This window comes from Chelonia mydas, chromosome 1 (genome assembly GCF_015237465.2).
Source record: "Chelonia mydas isolate rCheMyd1 chromosome 1, rCheMyd1.pri.v2, whole genome shotgun sequence".
NCBI classification, from domain to species: Eukaryota; Metazoa; Chordata; order Testudines; family Cheloniidae; genus Chelonia; species Chelonia mydas.
In genome coordinates this window covers 113493987-113500092 of record NC_057849.1, presented here as the reverse complement: position 1 = coordinate 113500092, position 6106 = coordinate 113493987, and the positions used below count along the sequence as shown (strand labels likewise).

Here is a 6106-nt window from a genome sequence, read left to right as displayed (position 1 = left end):
AAGCTGCCGGCGGGCGGGCGGCTTCGCTGCTCGGTGCTCGCTCGCGGCCGGGCGGATCCCGCAGCAGCGCGTTTTGTCCGTGCAGCTTGGCTTCAGCGCACCCCGGCAGACTGGCAAAAGGGAATTCACTGGTGCTTGGAGGTTGCTACTTTATTTGCAGGGTTGTTGGTTTGGTTTTTGGTTGGGTTCCCGTCCCGTCCCCCCCCCCCCCCCCCCCCGCAAAAAAAAAAGTTGCCCGTGTGCTGCGGAGTGGGAAGGATGCTCCCTGCTCCAGCTCCTGGTGCCCAAGGCGTGCGTTGAAAGTGTTAGCCGTCCACTTGTGCATTGCCCGGTGGGGTTCATTGAGCCCACTGTCATTTCCTCCTACTTCAGCTCCAAACAAACTTTTCTTCTGCAGAGAGGAACTAGCTGAGGCTGAGAATCTGAAGGCAGCGAAGCCCTAGCGGCTCCCCTCGAGCTGCACTGACCCCAGCACACAGGCGAAGGAGCGGTCTGCGGGGCCTTTTTATAACTGACAGAGAGTGCAGCATGCCGTACATTTTACACAAAATAACAGCCTCGGGAACAATTCCCCTCCCTCCACCAATGGCTGCTTATCCCAGCATTGTTTCCTTCTGTAACTGATCCTCTCTAAGGATGTTTAAACTCAGCTTCAACCATTCACGTCTTTTTTCCCCACAGTGTCAATATTAAAAGTGTACATTTTCCCTCATGAGATGCAGATCGTGAGAATCTAATTTTGGGGACCATTTTGACTTCAGATATATGAGAGAGAAAACCCACTACCTAAATGAGTTTATGATATCGATTCTGTAGGATAATAACCTATGGATGCTGCAAATAATAGGGGGTGTTTTGTTTTTCATATGGTATATAATGATGAGTCTGTCAGACTACACACTGCTTGATCTTTTATATATATAATATACAATATTTCATACACACACGCTGTTGATACCGTAGGTGTTTGAGGGTGGGGACAAAATATCTTATAAATCTGAAGCTTTTATCAGGCAGAGCAGATTACTTTAAGCGTTCAATTTCTCAGCGATCCAATTTTATTAGGATTTACTATCATTTGTGCTGTGCATCCCTGGGGAAATAATGCTTTGATTAATGTAATCCTGGGCTGGGATCCGCCACATGCCCCTCTCCCAGGAGAAGAGCCCTGTTTGACAAACAAAAACAGAGCAGCAACTATTGCAATCTGCACTCACCTTTAGAAGACACAAAAAATCCACCCCACTCTCGAATACAACAGCAGCATTTCAAAACAATGTGAACTCTTATTAATTTACTCTGAATGCTCCTGATTCAGTGTGGGCTGTCCAGTCCAGCCCTCAACTTCAAAGACAGCCCAAAGGATGCTCTCTGTTCCCCACAGAGAAGCAAAAGCATCTCTGGGAAGCCCAGTGCCTCTCTGTAGTTCTGCCTCTCCTTGGTCTCTCAGCGTTTCTGCCTCTTTGTTTCCCACTGCAGGGCTTGCTGCAAACTGTTTTCAACTCTCCTCATTCAATCCACCAGCAGCCAGAGGCCTATGAAGCTCTGTCATTTCATGAGGTTCAGTCACACATACCTGAAGCCATATATACCTCTCAAACCAGGGCAATGGTAAGCAAACCACAACAAAGTGCTCTAAGCAGTTCAAAAGGGAGGTAGTGGGGCCCCAGAAAACAGCCTTGAACAAAAGATCTTGTTAAATAAAAAGAAAACATTCCACCTTTGTTATTTTTTAAATATCTAGATTTTTTTTCTTTTGTTTTGGAAAGTGCTTTTCTCCCCCAGTGCAGAGCAATATACTTTTAAAAGGCCTAATGAAATAAGCAAACCAAGATCAGAACTAAACGTGCTTTCCCTTCCTTTATAACAGTAGGTGAACTGGCCTGCAGTCCCCCCACATCATGAAGCACATTATGGGCAGCTGAAATGGTAGTGCAGTGTTTATCTTATTCCACCATAACAAAGCAGGTCTCATGGTGCTTGAGGAGGAGATCCAGTGACAAAGGAGGGCTCTGCCTGCGGTTTTGCCACTTTATTCAAAGTCTGGATTAATAAATCCAGGCTAGGGAGGAGGGCTCTCAAGCCTGCAGATAGGGGATGCGATTTGCACCAGGGTTTTCAATAAGATGCCAGCATCTCTCTCTCCTGTTTACCCAATGACCGCATTACAGTGACTCAGCATTTACAGTTTCTTTAGGTGTGTTTCCCCCCCCCCCCCTTCTTTTTTTTCCTGGTGAAAAACGATGCAATTACATTTCTGCATGCTGATCTGAGCGTTCGAATAACAAGCTTTAAACGCGTTATCAGACGCTTGTTAAAGGGAATGGGGCTGCTGAGAGAGGAGAGAATGCTGCATTTTTTTAGAAAGAAATTTAAATTAAAAGCAGCTATGGGAAGAGATCGGCTGCAGCTCCGCTTCAATCAATGCACCGAGGCAGATTAGGAGAAAGTCTGAGTCAAAAAGCGTAAATCACGCCAGGGAAAAGTTACTTAGAATTAATTCCTGTCTTTTGAGAGTATAAAATGACTTTCCTATGTGGGATTCACTCAGTTTGCTTCACATCCCTCCCTTCAACAGTATAAAATTGTTCTTTACATTTTAATTGTAAAAAGTGGATCTTTAATAAGCCACTATTTGTGGGCGTGTTTCTTTGATCATTTCAACCAAACAGTATAAAAGGCCCCAAACTCACCATTGCTACTATTGTTATGGTAGAGGTTCCTTGCTTCAGAGGTTGCAAAATTGTAGTGGGAAGTATACAAATCCATGTTAGGAGCTTAGGATCTCCTCCTTCACAGCCCCATCAAGCAACAAGAATTTTTAAAAAGTAGGATCAGAGGGTTGAATTTAAGGAGGGGGGATGCAAAGAAATGATGAACGATGTTAACTTTGACTGTAGGAGTCATGATAGAGTTGGGTGAAGCTTCGGGGAAATAAATCATTTAATCCCAGAGCTACTGAAGTCCCTTTTTCAAACATTTTGAGGCTTGAAATCATGCTGCTGTAAAAGCGACTGAGTACTTAGAAGAATCAAACATCAAGAAATGTAGATATATTAGGAATGGATCCAAAATGAGAAAAAATAACCAGGCTATCATGAAAATATCACTAGATTATATCTCCCAAGGAAAACAACAACAACAACAACCCATCAGGAAAATTGTAGCTCTTGCATTCACTAAAGGAGAATAGACAGCATGTGCATGTTTGTGTGAAATGCCAAAAAGAGCAGCCTTAAGCTTGACCTACTGCAATCTGCACTGAGCTCCTCAGACAATAGACAAGTTCAAATGTCAAAAAATCTAATAATAAAAAACAGAGCTGCCAAACTGCACGAACTGTTTTCTGGTGTACCACAATTATTCACCCTCTTATCCACTAAGAGACTGCCACTCTTATGCGCGTAAAAGAAAATCTATGTAATGCATATAGATTTTTTTTAATGTGAAACGCGATTGAGATGGCCAGCAAGCAAATCAGAATATGTTTAATGAAAGCAGGGCTAAGGTTTCCACAGCCTTTGAAAGACGCTAACTTATAAATCTTTTTTTATGTTGCTATATGCACAATTATTCTTATAAATAAAAATCTACATGTTCGAGGAGCTAGGTTGTAACCATATATCCGGAGAATTTTAAGGGAAGTGGTGACATTAAGTTTCATATGCAATGTGTCTACATGGAACTCAAGCCAGCAGATAGATTATTCCATTCATTTGAGAACTTTCATTACTATGCATGTTAGGTGCACCCTAAACACAATAGAGTGTATAATATCAGAAATGTGCTGTTCTAAACGTACCTATATTTTCAAATATATCTTAATTGTATGTGTAGCACTGTGTTATATTACTAATTTATTACAGAATCAGAAATTATTTATTACCCTAAACAGTAAATAAGGTTCATACTGGAACCTTCACAATTAAATGAATGGATAAAAGATCTTCCTACCTATTGTGTATCTCCTTGTTACTGTAAGCCTTTAAAAGTAATATGTATATTTTCCTCTTTTCTCCAGATTGGTTGGTGTAATATCTCTTGTTCAGCTATGAACGGTTATATGAACTACAATATGGGTAAGGTTTAAAAACAGAGCAAATCACATTACCCAGGAATGCTACAAATCTGGAATCCAGTCAACTCCACCTTTTCATCTGACTGCTGTATTATAAAGAAAAACATTTTACATATAGCATACTGTATATGTAGCATGTCTTTGTTTAACATTTTAATTTGTAAATGCTAATTAGGCAGTTGCTCTCCACGATTATAGTATTACACACCTAAGCATTCTCGAATATAAGTAGATGAATACTAAATACAGTAAATAGCCACTTTGTATTTCCCAATACCTCAGCAATGTTCTTCATTTTGCAAATAAGTCTTTGCGGACAAAATAATTTAAAAAAAAAAAACCTCTTTGTAGCTTTGTTTTAATTGTCCTGGTACTTAAGGCATAAACGTGGCGATCACATCCAAATAATATCTTTAACAGCCAGCATGGAAAGTAACTATCAAATTAACTTGTTGCTCGTTTTAAGTGATCGTGCTTTCTATTTGCTTTTATTCGCTTCGATGTATACAGACAGTAACTTATACAGGAATAAGACTGTCGGAGTTGACCTACTAGGATTGTTTTCTTGGACTATAAATGCAAGTTGCATTTGAGGTGGAAAAAAGACAAAGCACGAACTGCACAAAAATGCAATATTTTCAAATATGGGATATTAACCATCACTGGCCTCTCTAAACTCAAAATCCCATGGTCATATGTCCAAAAACTGTTTGGTAAACAATGGTAAATCCAAGATTATGTGGTGACGCTTGTGAATAAAATTGCACTCTAGATATGTACCCTAATAGTTTGGGAAATAGTCATTGCTTTCTTTGGCAAATGCGGCAAGGTTGGAAGTTTTAGTCATGTAAATATCTCAATGCATCTTCAGTCATGTTCAATACACGGCAAGGCTTAACTCAGTTGTAAAAGTGAAGGCGTGTGAACAATTTGCACATGGAAAAAAGAGAAATGTCTTATTTTTTCATTGTTTCTCTTGCTGTTTACTTCTCTCTATTATGTTTTTGAACAGTGACTTAGCTTTCCACCAGATTTATTGGCAATACTATTTCCAGGATTTAATTGGTCTTTATATTGTAAAAACAAAGACTAAAACTTGCACAGTCACACTGAAACTGACGAAGTTCTAGTTGGAGAGAACAACCTGTCTTTACGGCCTGGCATAGTTTGTTATGGTTATGCATCAAACGTGCGCCTGCCCCACCAGCCTCCCTGGCACTTCCACTTTTACAGGTGTTTAGCTCGTGCTAAAGGAATGTTAACTTGCTGGTGTGCATATAGATATACAGATAGACCTTCATAATAATAAACATATGTACTTATCAATAAAATCACAGAAGCTGAATTGCTGACTTATGTGTCCGATGTAGCCACCTAGAAAAATAGCTAACGGGAATGGGCTCCTTAAGCAATATGTTAAGACTATGTACAATATGTTTGCAAAACGACAGAAAATCTGAGCAGACACAGAAGTTAAGATTGTTTTATGTCTGTAAATAGCTGGAACTTCTTGTGTACTTTTTGCATGTGTTTAGTGCTACGGACTTCAGATGATCTAGATTGTTAACATAATGTTATTTTATAGCTACATTCGAGATAGTGAAGTACAGTAATTGACAGAGCGTGAGTGGCTACTTTATTGGAAATATTGCAGATACTTCTGAAGGTTTAAAATGACAATTAAATATTAAATTATGTAAAGACACCCGGGGTTCTCTTTGTTATATCTGCAGCGGTTTAAAAGCTTTATTTGGACAAAGTCTGTGTGATACCTTAAATGATGTTTTTATTTATTTAACTGATTTCACTTACTCGAAGGCCTTATCTCACTTTAAGATAATGCACCAAATTAACAACTTTTAGGATGGCTTTTTAACTATTAGTCAAACTGTAAAGCCCAATGTAGAATCTTGTGTTTCTATCTTAGCGGTGTGACAGCTCTATTTGGACTTAAGTCTGTTGTATTTAGGACATGAATTTACCCTAGCCTCTTTATCCACCCCACGAGTTCACTATTTTGATGTCACC

General features: G+C 39.7%; 1 long non-coding RNA gene across 1 annotated transcript; it reads left to right on the top strand.

Annotated features, from left to right (window-relative positions):
* Positions 1–20: 20 nt before the first annotated feature.
* LOC114021572 lies at positions 21–5783 on the top strand. Its single transcript, XR_003566080.3, has 3 exons — positions 21–141; positions 1480–1611; positions 4022–5783. It is a non-coding gene; the product is annotated as an uncharacterized LOC114021572 (long non-coding RNA).
* Positions 5784–6106: the final 323 nt, after the last annotated feature.